Source organism: Cyanistes caeruleus, chromosome 9 (genome assembly GCF_971803275.1).
Source record: "Cyanistes caeruleus chromosome 9, bCyaCae1.hap1.1, whole genome shotgun sequence".
NCBI lineage: Eukaryota > Metazoa > Chordata > Aves > Passeriformes > Paridae > Cyanistes > Cyanistes caeruleus.
Window position 1 is genome coordinate 29,051,306 of NC_141709.1, and position 15,650 is coordinate 29,066,955.

Sequence of the window (15,650 nt, forward strand, 5' to 3'; positions counted from 1 at the left end):
ACCACCGTGCTGACTCCTGATATTGGGTGTTATTTTTGTGTGTTAGCTTTGAGTCAGTTACGAGGCTGGGGATTAAATACTTTCAAACACATACTCATTTCAGGATCTGAGGCCTGGGGCTAAGGCTGAGATGAAATACAGTTTTTTTAGCTTGGCATAAAGTCTGGCTGTGATTGTCTCAGGGAACAAAGGTAGAGCCTGAACAAAGATGCAGTATTAAAACTTGTGGCCAAAGAATGATAAGCTTTTAATGTCTGTTGTAGTCTGTCCACTCACTGTGCCAGCTTTGGCAGAAAACAGCTTGCTTGTTTTTCAATTTACAGGCTATCTATAGAAAATTACCTGGAAATTATTTTGCTAAAGAATTAGAGTGGCCTTTTGCTTTTAAATACAAGTTGGCCAAAAAGAGGTTTTGGGAAGAAGTTGTGTATTCATGTTTTGTTGATCAGAAAAATATTTTTGATATACTAAGCTGAGAATCTTCTCAATAAAACTGATTTTCTTAACCAAAAATCAGTTGAGGAATGATAGTTTCAGTGCACAGTTAGTCTGTGTGCTGATGAATCTGTGATCTTTTCCAGAACACTGTTGTAAGACGCCGGTATATTCATAGGCTTCTTTGAAAGTGTTATATAAAGGCTAATGTTTATTTTTGTAATGTGATTGAGATTAAAGAAATTGAAAGGTGGCCTGTTTATGGTTCTATTTGTGATTCTTTAGGAGACTTGCACTTCTAAATGGACAGAAATGTGAACTAAGATGCTTGGTTTTCCCTCCTGTTGTTTCTCTAAAGCATTGAGAAAGATACAATGGTACTACAAGTTGACAAAGCTTTTTGTATTGATAAGCCATAGCAAGTCAAAAGTAAATGGCTGAAAGTAACTGAAAATGCTGAGTAGAGACAGTTTTTACTTCTGTGTTAGCTAGAAGTGTTGGCTATATCTTGCAATACTGGGAAAATTGTGTCAATGACTGCAGATGGATAGGAAGATATAAAATATATATCAAGGATTCCTCACTGACATAGTTACTACTTGAATTGGAATTCAGGAAAAATATAATTCAGGATATGTATTGATACAGCTTTTTGGACTAATGGCTAGAGCAAAACATGCTACATAGTTATCAAAAAAATAGCACACTGGAAAATCAGTGTGATAAAACTAAATGACCTTTATCATAATGCACACAAATATAATTTATATGTAAAGAATAATTATTTGCCTTATCTTTATAAATAATTTTGTTTTTATATACAAGTACATTCCTACTTACTATTTATTTGAGATTTACTTTAGCTGCTATTCAGGCTGCCATAGGAGACGGTAGAATAGGAAAAATACTTATAAGGTGAGTTTATATGTATTCTTTCACTGAATAATTTCAGTCTGGTTTATTACGGGATTATTCCATCAGTAATTACATTATTGCTGTATTGCTGCAAGAGACAAGCAGAAATGGCTAATATTGGTACTTCTATTTCAGAAATAACAGCCCTCCAAGTAGTACATCAGCATCAAATAGGCTTAACATGATTGGCAGAGGAAGTCCATAAAGTGTCACTTAAAATATTTTAAAGGTAGTTACTAGAGAAATCTAATTAATGTAAAAACATAGGTTGAAGGCAAGCAGTGCATGGCTGGGAACTTCAGGGTGTCAACAGAGGGTAAATTGTTCCTTCCCTATTCCTTCATCTAGATCTGCTCAAGGGAGAGGGGACATAAGGAAGTGAGTCCAGTCAGCTGAGATTTGCACAGGAATAATTCTGTTACAGTAAAAAGAAAAGGCAAAAAAAAGAAAAGGTGATAAACTGTGAAAAGCAGGTGTGGAGTCACAACCTGTAGATCCTCCGTGTTTTAGGAAGTGTGGAGCTGGAGTGCTCTCTGAAGAGCTTGTGTGATATCTTCAGTCTGAGAATAAGCTAAGGCAATAGGTGTCTTAATTATGAAGATTAGGGAAAAGAGAGCTTTAGGAAACTTCAACATTGTTTTAATTTCATGTGAAATTTGATGATTTGGAAATGTCAATATGCGGCAGTGTGACCACGTTATGCTTGGAAGTTTTGGTGTTGATATATCAAACTTTTCACATGTTTTGTCCCCAGTGTATACTGAGCAAAGGAAAATGTGGACTTGAGTGCTGGATTTCCACTTGCTTTGGTTTTTTGTTTGTCTCTATGTTTTTTGAGTAGAAATGATCAACTTTCATATGGAATTATTTGTAGGTAATGCTAATAGCTATACCTCTCTTTATTTTATCTGTGTTTTATATAAAATATATAAGTATCTTTGTCTTGCTTGCTATGTGTGTTAATATTGTTAATATTATACCTCTGATATTTTGATGGCAACTGAAACAAACCTGTCTATGAATCAGTGGGGTATTAGTAGTATCAGTTGTTTAAGGGAGTACACTGAAGGTCCAGAAGCGTTCCAGTAAGCTCTGCTGGGATTGTCTAGGTTTGTCTGTCAAGAATTTTATTGCATGCTGCTTGTTTCCTATACTTCTTCTCCTTCCTTTCAATATCCACAAGAAGCTTGATGAACTTCTGTTTTTAAGAACTTGGTGGCACAGTGGAGTTGAGTAGGGCTTTCCATTTGGAAATGGTATTGCCCAGTAACAATTTTTTCAAACACTGTTGTTGGATTTTCTGTTGCAGTTTGATTCCAGCATATTGACAAAGGTGGAAAGCTTTCCCATGGAGGCTTGAGGCATCAGCTGGTGCTTTAGACAGTGCTGCTGAACCCTGTGTAGGGGATGGATTTGTATGGAGAGCAGTGCAGTAAATGTGCCTTCACTTTTGTCTTTCTGGTTTTTGGCCTGACTTGAGCTGAACTGATGTTTGCAGTAGTTACAAAAAAAGAACTAAAGCCTAGTGTACACAAAGCTGGAAATGTTTCTTCCTCTGCTGTTTTCTATTTGTGAAAATGTTGTAGAATTCAGTTTGATAACTATTTTAAGGCTGTTTCCCAGCTATTCTTTATTGGAGGAATTAGGCACAATCAAAAATGCCTGAAGTGTTTTGTCCTTTTCTTTGCTTGAGCTGAGAAGATCCCTTGCTCAGTTAAGAACTAGAAGAGAAATGCTATATACCGAATTTTTTTCATACCGATTGAAAGTGTTTCAGAATTTTCCATATTGACTACTTGTACTACAATTTTGCAGAAGAGGGTTTTTTTTTTAGCAGTAAAATGGTAGCTGAGAGGAATTTGTCATTCCCAATTCCCAGAATACAAAGAATCCAGAGGATATTTCCTATCAGGGCATAAATTGAAATTAGGCCTTACTTGGGTCAGAGATTCATGCGTGCTCTATCATTTACAGAAGAGCTCAAGCTGCTCTAGTGGTACTCAAGAACCTTCTGGATTCTTCTCAAAAAATACTGTAATTGGAAAGTTTTTATTTACTTCTACAATATATTGAAGCCTTTTAAAATAAATAATGGAACTCAAACTTCATACACGTTTTGGGTACAACATTTCTATTTCACTCCAAGTTTAAAATTTTATTTAGGGAAGTAATGTGGGTGAAATACTTTAGCAGATTCATAGCAGATTATCAATGGAAGAACATACGCTGGTACTTTTTTCCAAAAAGTAGTGTGATGCACTTAAAAGAAGTTGGTAAATGTTCAGTGGAAGAAGAAGATCAAGGAGCTTTCTAAATCGCATAATACCTTCTTTATCTGTGAATGACACTGACTATTAGAGGAACTTTTCTTGTTTCCACGTTCAGTTTTGTTGTGTCAAAACTCTGCTTTGAACTCAGTGTACATGTTGTCTTACCTGTTTGTGCTTCAAATGTGAACTAGAGGATTGACTTAGGAACACTAAAATAAAGGCCAAGCCATTTGAAAATATGATTTTATGGTGCATGTAGTTACTACAAATTCAAGAAGAATTGGAAAATCATATGAATATGCATAAAATTTATTGCTTGACCAGTTGGCCAGTCAGATAATTGGAAGTTTATAAGATACTACATGACAAAAATAATAGATAATTTCAGATTTGTGAGGTTTTTTGTTTCTCAGATATTGTTTACTGTGCTTCTGTTGCATTTCTTTTAACCCTGTCAATGAAATTGTTCTCTCATCTGTTTCCTTTTCTTTGTCAACAACTTAGATTTCTTTTTTCCTCTCTCTTTTTTTTTTTGAATTGTTGAATTTTAAGAGAAATGTTGAAGACTGGTGTCAATAATAGTAAAATTCGGGTCCTGGTTTCTGAGGATGTAGATTCCTCTGGTCTGTGTGGTACACAGACCTCATTCTGATCTTGGGTGTGCCACACATCCAGTATCTCTGAGGTGCGCTTTGGTGATGAGTGTGGGGGTGAAGGTAAACCCTACCCCAGTCATCTGCTGAAGGTGCTTGGCAGAATTAAATTTGTATTCCCACTTCAAGTTCTGCAGCTCTGAGCTTTGCATATCAATTTAAACAAAATGAAATTAATCTTGTTTCTCTGCCAGGTTGGGAAGTGTGGTAAGTGAAGAGGTGCACATTTGGTTTTTCTGCAGGTGTTGTAGAGAAGCAAAAGCAAGTGGGCCGCTGTGGTTTATTGCAGAAGAGAGGTGGATAACTGTGCTGGTGATTCTTAAGTGTGATAGGAAAGAAAAAAGTTTATCTTGTGTGTCACTCCCACCAACTGCTGCGTAGGGTAGTGCTGACCTTTCTTTTTAGCATCACAGATCCAAGGAGCTTTTTGCCTGACACCATCCAATACTGAGGACAGCAGAGAACTGGGCTTGATTAACTTGGTGCTCTGAAGAGTTCAATGGTTCTTGGATTGAGTCAGTGCAGTGTGCTGGAACCAGTAATCAAGGAGCTGAAACACTGGGAAGTCTGTTCCAGATCCGTTTCTGATGGCTACAATTTATTTTCCACCTGTAATTCTTTAGATTTTGTGAAAGGTTTTGTAAGTAGCAGGGAATTTCTTCTGTGATCTGGAGATGGAGACAAGTATGTTTTGTTTCAAGTTGGAAGATGTGTTGAATGAGTTTATTATAGTGTAAATCTTATCTGATGTTATTTGTATCCAAGTTCTTGGAGATACTATATTAGTAAGCATTTTGTTCCACCATCTGTGGAATGAAAGAATCTTGTTTTTCTGTAGATGTAATTCCTTTTTGCCCCATAGTATCTCTTCCCTTCCTTCCCTCTCTACATTAATCCCATCTTTCTCACATAACACCATAATTCTGGGGATTTTTTCCAGAGCTGTGTGGGTATTGATTGCCCAGCAGGTTGCTGCCAAAATACATAGAACAGCTTGCTTTTCCCTTGGAGGGCAGTCACTTGGATTTGTTTTTACTGTGTAGATACTCATTTTCATGACAGATATATATTTATATTTTAAAATATGTGCATAAAGAATAGTAAATGAACAACAAAATCCCATAATCTTAATTTCTATAGGAGATTAGATTAAAGATACAACACTTGAAAAGTGGCAGCATCTGAACCCTTTAACCAGTATGTAAGTCCTGCTGGTCATATTTACTGAGAGTGTGGATACTGAGCTTTCTTGGTAGGCTGGAGGAAACACAAAAGTTACATGGTTAAAATATACCCAGCAAACCAATCATGCCAATGTAATTTTTTATTCCCTATCTGCGCTGTAATGCAGATAAATGAACATTTAATATGAATTGAGATAATGTAAGAGGAAAGTTCCCTCTTTGTGATTTTTTTTTTCTCATTTATCTTGCAGTCTTTGAAATTGCATATTCTCCTGTGATACTGTAGAAATACATGCTATGGCTTGGAAATAGCTTGCTTCTGAGGCTTGTGTATTGTAGAAAAAGGCACAGGTATCTGATTTACACCCTTTTTGGGCTTTATCCTCCAGTATACAGCTGTTGTTTCCACTTCATAGTCCAGCGGAGCATATTGGTTGTTACTGTGTTACAAAGGTACATTGTAAATGCTGTTTTGTTTAATTCAAAATGAGTATTTTAATGGTCTCTTATTTGGTGAACTTGAAAGTGCATGCAAAGCCCACTTCTTAGGTTATATTATTAACAGATTACTTTAAATAGCATATATATTGAAACAGCCTCTTAGCTGAAACACCAAATTGCATTGATTGTAGTAATTTCATACTGTGTTTTTGTATAAATGATGAAGGCTGCATAAAACCCCAGTGTATTTCATGGGTTTCACAGTTCTTTCTTGACTCCTTTATAAATGTAACTTTAAAAGGTTGTTACTTAAGCATCAGTCCACCTGTGTGCTTTTCTGCTTTCAAGTCATTGTATTGGTGTACTGGCTTAATAACTTCTATATTATATTTACTATGGTTTCACTTAGCAAGTCACCTGTAAAATGCATTTTAATCCTTTTCTGGAATTTGTTCATAGATTTTCTTTTTTTGTACTCATGTAAAATGAATGTGGGATTTATTATGATGCCAATTAAAAACTGTTTCTTGAGACTCACAGGCAATAGATAAATATATATGTAGTGGTTTTGTTCCCTTATTAATTTCCTATAATACCCCTTGTAGCTATATATTTTTTATTAACCTTTTTTTATTAAGCTTCATTTCTGTACAGATGGCTTTTAAATGTAATTGTACCTTACTCAATACTCAGATTGTTCCTTAATTTGAGGAAACACGCAGTAGTGCCTCCTATGTATTTAACAAAACTTCCCTGGACTAGAGGTTTGAAATACTTAGATGCTTGAGAGAAGTGGTCCTGGATACTGAATACCCACTGTGTGTGTGTCAGAAAATGCATTTAAGACTACAAGACTAGAGGTTTAAGTGAATTTGTGAAGGAGCTTAGTGATGGTCTGTAATGATGAGGAGGGGTAGGGCACAGGTTGGCAGTCAGGATGGTGTCTTAGCATATGGCTGTTTTTTAGCCATGTGGGTTTTTTTGGTTTTTTTTTCTTTTTTTTGATGGCCAACCCTCTAAAGACTTCCATTTCTATTTGCAAAGTGGATGTACCACCATTGCTGTTGGGTTTGCTCCCACTGTTCTTAATCTCGTGGTTAATAAGGTTGTTTACCAGTATATTTATACCAGTAATGAACAGAAATGTTGGAACATGGGGTTTCTCATGTTTGGTTTTGTTTTTTTTTTTGTCAGAGTAAGAAGAAAGCTTGGGTAGGGAGAAAACAAATGGATGCAGAAAGAAGAGAATGGGAAAGGAATGTGAGAGGGGAAAAGGAGCCCTCCAGATGAAGAAAACAGGAATATATGCTACAGACTGAGAAGAAGGGGTAAAGAGGTGGGGATTCATGGCTGAGCAGAATCAACCACCCTATCAGTGGGCAGAAGAAGTGGCAGAGGTTTCTCAGTTTTGATGTATCTGAGTTTATAAGAATTTGGAGTTCCTTGAGCTCTGTAAGATTTCTGTATTAATACTCATAACTCATTAATAATAAGGAAGGTTTTCAAATGTTTTTGGGTTTTGTCTGTTAAGTCTTTATTTCCTGTGACTGCTAACAGAGATACAGAATTATGGGCACTTAGTATTATAACTAAAACTTCCTGGAGCCAAACATAAATTTCAGGTAGATGTCCTGATTGTCTCAGTTGCACAGTATATCAGTGAAAAGAAAAAAGCTTTACAGGGCACCTATAAGCAAGTTACTGCCTGTTTCTGGTGGTTAGTGCTCAGTCCCTTCAGCACTGTTACAAGCATGTTAATGGCCCTTAGCACAGATGAGATGCATGCTCAGAAATAGCAGTTTCAGTATGCACTGTTGCCATGGATTATTGAGTTGTATCGAGTGAGTTACTAGTTACAGATGACTTAAGACATAATGCACTGTGAGCATCATCAGTGATGTTAGATCATGATCACAAACGTGGGAGGGATCTTTGCTACACTTGACAACAGCGTTTTATAATGTGTTTGGTGTGATATGAATATAAAGGTCTACACAAAATGGCAATTAAGTTACCTACTTAGAGATAATTTCAGGGAGAAGAGAGTATGAGATAAAAGTCCATATTTATTTCAGGGATATATGGTAATCCAGCTTTACATAACATAGCATTTGAGAAATAGTAACCGTTTGGTGTCTGCAATTATGATATTTCTTTAAAAGTGATGAATTTAGAGCACTGTTGCGTGGCACAGTTATCAGATGAGCAGAGATGACCACAGGAGTGTTGGAAACACAGCCTGTTGATAAAAGTGGTGTTAGTAGCTGCCTGACTTCTCTCCAGTGGTCTTTCAGAGTTTTTGTCTGTTTGGATGGTCCATTCTCTAAAAAGCAGCTGAATATATAAATTGTGTTGTTTCCAGCAGCTTCGCTCCCCGGTGGGTACAACTCGGAATTGATGGGCTGGTAAACGGTAGCAAAGCAGTTTCCCTTCTTGCCCATTGTCCTTTTGATCTTTTCCATTCTGGTTGTGTGGCAGTTCCAGCTTTTATTATCAGCTTTTGCTCACTGGCACTCACAAGTGTCAGTCCCTCATGGGCTTTATAAAAGGGACAGCTCCTTAGGAGTTGTAGGCTTTTAAGTAGAGATTCTAGGGGAACTCAGTTTTTTCCTTATTGCCCAAATCTAAGAAAGATCTGAAACAATATTGAGTCTATTTGGGTTTTATTCTTGTTTCTAACCTACACTGGAAAGAAAAATTCATAAAGTGTTAGAATACAGGATCAATCCACTCTGGGATAGAGTGTGCAGCTTTAAATAATTTTGTTCTTCAAATGTGTTAAACATCAGAGTCAAAACCTTCTCAAATACTGAAACATAAAAATCATCCCTTAAACCTACTTGTTCTATATGTTTACTTTAGTTTATATTTGAATAAAGATAAATAACAGCTTCAGATCAGTATGTTAAATAGATTAATTTTTAAAAATAACTATGTTGTTACATTGATGACATTACTTGGAACCCATGCACAAATTAAGAAACATGATTTCATATTAAATTTATGTTTAATGCACTGTGCATTAGCTTTTTGTGGTTTACAGTATTTTAAACTTGGAAGTTGCATGAAACTAAGCGTTATAAGACACTAGATAAACCACCACATTTTGAAGTGACCTCTATGAGCATATGAGTAATCTCAGGAAAGGATTTTTCTCTTTGTTTTTTTTCCATCTGTATTCTTCTGGAAAAACTTGCGTGGAAGGCAGCACTACGGTGTAAACCTATCTATTTGTTCTTTCCCAGAGCAGGGATGGATCCTTTTCCAGGCATCAAAAGCAGTTACATAAGCAGGAGCTGGTTCCTGTCTCCAGGTGCTGAGGCCCGGCCTCTGCAGCAGGCTGAGGCTGCTTGGCAAGGCTGGGGTTTGTGTCAGGAAAACAAATCAATTGCTTTCTCCTTGAAATAGTAAAAAAGGGTAGGAAAAGGAATTTTATTTCTACTGTAAGTGGTTATAAAGCAGGTGTCCTTTTCAGTTGGGCTGCTTTCATTTTCTGGAGCACAAAGGTTGATAATGCTGCTGTAGTTTGTCTTGTCTCCCTGTTACTTTTGACTGTGATACTTCCTATAATGCTGCTTTGAAGTTGCTGCTCTTTTGACTGTCTTACTACTGCTCATGCATGTGTGAATGTCTCCTTATGGAAACTTGGCTGGAGACAAAAGTGGAAATAATGGCTTTAAAATGGCATGGGGGAAAGTCAAGGGAAAAGATGCAAATATTGGTGAAATAATTAGAGAGACTGTTCTGCTTTAAGCATTGTCCATCTCTGTTTGTTCAGTTGATTGGAAAAAAAGACAATCCGATGCAACATTGCAATAGTTTTTCTTTTGTCAGCATTCATGGGTAGTGAGCTGGTACAGTGTTGTGTTACACAGAAATAGCCTGCCATGCCCCAGCCTGCTCTTGTGTGCATTTACATTGAGTAGTAGGAACATCAGCAAATTATGGAAAGTAAAGCTGAAGGATGCTAGGTCATCTTGAGCTTTTGGTGCAGGGAAAGGATTAGCAGCAACTGTATCTTCTTTGTTACATTTCATTTTTGCAGCTGTATTTAGTATTTCTTACTAAATGGACTTATGTTGAGTTTTAATTAGATTTTCTAATCTGAGCTGTGGTATAGACCATGTATTTAAAAAAAAAATCTTGTCATTTGCTGAGTTTTCTTTAATAACTTAGAATTTTGAAAACAATTATTTTGTTTTTCTTTCTTTTTTTTTTTTCTGGTTGCATTGAACAACTACTTCTTTAATTTATTAATAAAACACTTAATTTTAGAATGTTTAATTTGGGGCCTAATCTGAAGTCCTTGCTATTGCAGGCATTTTCATGTATATGACAGATATTGCTACTGCTGTGTCACAAACACTTTGTAATGCCTGCCCTTCCCTTCATTTGGCAGGTGCTAGGTAGAAAGAACTCCATATCTGGGGACAAAATTGTTGGGCATGTGGTAAACCACCATTATTGCAAGCATTACACTTGTGTTTGAGTGAAGAACCCCCTTTTCCATTTGTGAAGGTTTTAAGTTCCACATTGCTTGATCAGATAAAATAGTTTTACATTACTGATGTGTGTCCTGAAACTTTCTACTTGTCTCTTCCCTTGTTCAAGTACATTGATTTCCTGTTAATGTAACCCCCTGCTATGGTATTTCTTGTTGTAGTTTGTATTTTCTTGCAGAATTGGGGCCTGAACATATCCCCTGTCTGTAGTCTCTGAATCTCCCATCTGATACTTCCAAAGTGTAGACAAGGTAGGAAGTGAAGATACCAGTGTTGAAATCTGGATTTGCATTTAAGATAATGCCTAGTTCAACTAATCTAGCAATAATAAAGTGCCTTAAAATGGCTGCAAATGTCTCCCTGCCTACTCAAAGACATCTTCTCACTGGTAGCACATTATAGAGGATCTGTAGTGTAGTTAAGAGTTGGATCCTTGCCAGTAGATGGAAGCATTTTTTAGCATCTCCTCATGCTTTGAGCATTTTTTGCATTTTTTTACCATAGTATCAAAATTGCTTCTTTTTCAGTCTCTTTCCATTTATTATAATCTATTCCAGTTTCTGCTAGTTCAGATTACTTTCATTTAATGTTGTAAACATTTTTTACATTCTATTTTGTAGAAGATATTTCTAATTTTGTATTTTTAGTGTTCTCTTCCTCTGTTCTTCATCCTTTCTTATTCTGAGCACGTCTCTGCTTGTCAAATTTCTCTTCAATTTCTTGTTTTGCTTTTGCAGTAATTGGTAGTCGCCTTCTTGGAGCTCCTGAGGGAAATCAGACATGCAGGGTACAACCAAAGCAGCACCTGAGTGACACCACTGTAGGGCAGGAGACAGAGGAGCTCAGGCAACCACCAGCAGAAGAGATAAGGAACTGAAATGCTCCAAGTAGCAAACTGGGACAGCAGGGACACTGGGCCTCCTTCATTTGCAGTGATCTTAGGTCATAGTGGGCCCATAATTTTTAGGTAGAAATGTATGTATTCTTTACAAGTGTGATGGAACCCTTTTTTAGCAGTGTGTGTGATTCAGAGGAAACCTAATAATCACTAGGTTATATGTTGTTGTGAGTATTCTTGGCTCTCATTTGTAGTTATTCCTTGCCCTTGATTTTCATTTAAATATACTTCTCTTATATTAAATCCTTACTGAAAAAAGAATTTGGCTCTGTTGCAAACTTCTTCATTTTTTTCATGAAATCCAAATGTTATAGTTTACTTTTTTTTTTACTTGCTTTTTGTTTAAATATACTATGTTCATACCTGTAAGCATTCTTTGATTTTTGCACTGATCTTTGTAAGGGGAAATGGCTGCTGAGAGTAAATGTTGAACTGTAAACAAAAAGCTCCAGGACCTCCAGGTAATATCTCTTCAAAGCTTACTTTTGAGACTGGCAGTGATTGATTTGATCTGTGTTCTTCTCTGTTGAGTGGTTACGCACCAAAAAGTCATTACCTGGGAAGAATGGAATAAGGAAAGAGGAGCAGAATAAAAACAATGAATAATAAAGCTGTGCTGTTGCCCTGAATATTGCTTGCCTGGAAGGTTTGCTGGCTTAGAGCACGGGTGTCAGCACAGCTCGTTTCAGCTGTGGGTTGCTAGGGCTGATCCATTTCTGATCAGGGAAGGTTGAACTTTGTGGTTAATGTATGACTGGCTCATGTGATGTTCATGATGCAGCTGACAGGCCTTGCCATAAATCACCAACAGAATTGTCATTAATTGATTTGTCTTTTCAAAGGAGTCATGAAAACTGAATCATTTTCCTGCACTACAGGCTGGGAGGGGACACAGTGGTGGTACAGAAAACCTTCCCTGCTGCCACATGTACTTCACATCCCTTTGAAAATGCTTAGTTTGAAGCCTTTCAGAGGAATTAAATTTCCTCCACTTCTGTTTTTGTATGTATGTGAAGCCTATCTGGAGAATTTTGTAGCAATGTTGTAACATCTATCATTTCCCAGATAACCAAAATTAATTTTCAATCATAGCGGTAGAAATATACAAAACATCAGAAATTTTACTTGTATACAGGAAGAGTTCTGCTGGCATTCAAAGCTGTGGGATTCTGAGTTTGGAAACAGTACTACTCGGAGTGCTACTGTTCAGTTCATTAGTTTCCTGGAATTATTACTGTAGCTTATTTCTGAAAAGAATAATAAACAACCCTGGGAAAAATTTAGTGTAACACTGAATATTGCTTTCATGCATGGAGAGCTGATTTTTTTTTTTTTTAAGCACTATTAATTTTGCTGGAGCTTTAAGATTTTTTTCTAACACGTGTTGCAGCTTCATCAGTGTACTAATAAATATTTCAACTACCTAACAGGTCAAAATGTCAGTGCTAGAAAACCTTAAAAATTAATTTAACGTATCTCATTCCTTTTCTTGTTGCACTGTTTGTCATAAACTAGTTTCTATTTTCTCTGCCCATGGCTGTGTTGGATTTTTGAGCTATGTTGGCTGTTAGGATGCAGCTGGGAAAATGAGCACCTGACCTATAGAAATGCTGTGGATTAAAGAACAAAAGTTTCCTCTGATGACTTTTTTTTTCTCTTGGGTCCTCCCTGTTACTGAAGGTTGGTGCTGTTGTGGGTTTTGTGAGAAGAAGCCTTTAGGAAATGAAGGAAGCCTAAGATTGTAGGGGGAATAATTTGAAGACAAAACCTGTTGTTTAGCTGTAACAAAATCAGTGGGAAGCTGATGAATACAATTTACAGAATTCAGGGGGTTGTGAATTTTTGTTGACTGTTAAAGCTACTATCTCTTTATTTTTGGAAGGCCTATTGTAGTATAATATAGTTTATTTCAGAGACTAGTTTTATAAATTGTTACAGTCAAGGTCATCAGGAATACAAGAACAGTTGGAGTTGCTGTGTTACATTGAGGGTTTACAGTTAAATGAAGAATAATAACAGGTAGGTAGCAATGTGGTTTTTATAAGCAACATTTTTCACCAGACTATTGGAGAGCAATAGTGGCATAGTGCACACACATCTCTGAATTTAAAGCTGCAGATGTAATCCAAATCATCTGTAGCTTGCAGCATTTGCCAAATATGCCTTGCTAGCTGCAGTCATGTGTTGAAAAGAACATGGTTTGTGGCAGAATTAACAATCATAAAATACATGTTTGTATTTTCTTTTTAGGATCAGGTAGAATACCCTGATTCAGCGGAACTGGCTGGTTGTGCTGCAGTCATCATGAGAAGGCACAGGGCCATTCGTTTCTTAGCATATGTTTAAGAAAAAGGTAAGAGGCAAGTTCTGCTTTAGAATAAAATAATTCAGAGTTCTGCACCTGAAATGTTTTTTATGCATTCTTATGGGTATATATTTACGTACATACACTTTTGTATATGGATGGATCTCTTATATAGAAGATGATGGAGTATTTTTAGCAATTTGTTGGTTTGTTTTTTACTGAAAGTAATTGCCCCATTTTAGAGCAAAGATTGTGTCTTATTTGTTTGGGAGAGGGGGAAGGCGGGCAAAGTCTTTCTTTCTCAGTCTGTGCTGTAGCCAGATCTCATCAATTCTAAATAAAGCTATTGCTCAACTCTGAACAAAGTGTTCATTACAGCAGAGGTGCCCGGCTCGTGGGGACAGGTAACACGCAGATCGCCGAAGGGAGCTGGAACAAGATGTGCACTTGACCATTGTTTGTTGGGGTTGGAGGAAGTCTCCAGGAGCCCTGGATCTAATAAATCCGTCTGTCCAGTCAATCTGAACTTCTGTGCTCTCATGCTATGGGAAAATGACGTTTTCTGGATGTGTGACTTTTATCAAGATGAATGAGCAATGTTTGGTTTCAGTTTGATCATGCCCTTTGTGACTTGCATCTTAGGAGCTTCTCATGGGTATTTTTTCTGAGGACTATAATAAAGTATTTGAGCATTTTGTTTAGTAAGAGATTTCTGAAACTTGTAGGTTCACAGTTTGATCTGGAAAGAGTTGTCTCTACAGGACAGCATGACAGAATATCCTGAGATCCTGTTCTGCTTCTTTACATATTCTCTGGTTTTTAGGTGTTTGCTGGGAGGCCAGTAGTTGAATGTCAGTATTATTTCCTTTCAGTGCATTTTTTATTACAGTGTTTTAATGTGATTGTGAACTGATCATCCACTGTTAGAGACAACTTGGAAGACTAAAGACTGTCAGTTCCCGTGGTGAAAACTTATCCCAAGGATAATTTAGGATGTGCAGTGCAGGAGATCATGTGTTACATAATCCCTTATCATAGAGCCCACACAAATATGAGTCTGGCTGCTTTGCAGGTATAACACAAGGCCAGTCTCTTGTACAGTTCATTTCCCAGGAGCAAACTGGCTTGTGTGATATCTGAGCTCTCTTCAGAGGCAGTCTCCAAGGCTAAACCTGTTCAGAATAACACCTAATTTTAAGGAAGGTTTTTCTGTCCTTTACTTCTGTCTCCTTCTCTTCCCCACTATGCAGCTGAAGTTTGTGTTGTGTCTGAATGCTGTGATGACAAGGGCAGTAATTCTGGGTAGATATGACACACACATTTCTGGTACGTGCACCTTTAAATTTAGACATCAAGGGAGAGTAAAGCATGTAAGCTTCGTGGAATGTAAGTTCCTAAGTTTCAGAAATTAAGAAGATGACAAGCCCATGCTGTTGTTATGAAGAAATTGATAAGTAAAACACACTTTCTGAATTATGCATGATCTGTGATCCAACAGGAGCTTGAAAATAATCTGATTTGACAGGCTGCATGTTTTAATTAGCACTTTGCCCTGAAAGACAGAAGATGGCTCTGCAATGGGTAACAACTGATCTTGAGTTCTGTACTTACATGCTAGTGGATAGTAACTATTGTATTAATCTTTTTTGTATACAGATTAAAACAAAAAATTTTACTATTTTTTCCATAATTAGTATTTTCTGCCAAATCTTTTCATGGAGGACTGTATTTTTGAAAATAATATTTTTGAAAAAAATCTCTTGTTTTTTACTTATTGATGGTTTATGCTTCCTTTTCCTTGCAGTGGTACAAGATCCTCTCCTTCATATTGTTCATCCCAATATACAGTAATTTAGGAAGTATCTCCTTTTTCGTGGCATACAGCTAAAATTACCACTGAAACTTCTTTTTGATTTGCTCATGTTTTTATTCTCCTTTTTCTAGAGTTGTGTGTTTGCTCATCAGTTTCTCTCTGTGCCATGATATTTGGCATCAAATATTGGGATATTTGAGCAATGCTACGGAGTTTCACAACTATTAAGGATCC

At 36.8% G+C, this 15,650-nt stretch overlaps 1 protein-coding gene across 3 annotated transcripts in view; it reads left to right on the top strand.

Moving 5' to 3' along the window:
- The window catches only part of ZFYVE9 (zinc finger FYVE-type containing 9), a 57,223-nt gene that overhangs the window by 2,964 nt on the left and 38,609 nt on the right, over positions 1-15,650 (top strand). For all 3 annotated transcript variants that reach the window (XM_023932412.2, XM_086842086.1, XM_086842085.1), the window contains exon 2: positions 13,549-13,651. The gene's annotated coding sequence lies outside the window, so the exon portion shown is untranslated. The remainder of the gene's footprint in view (positions 1-13,548; positions 13,652-15,650) is intronic.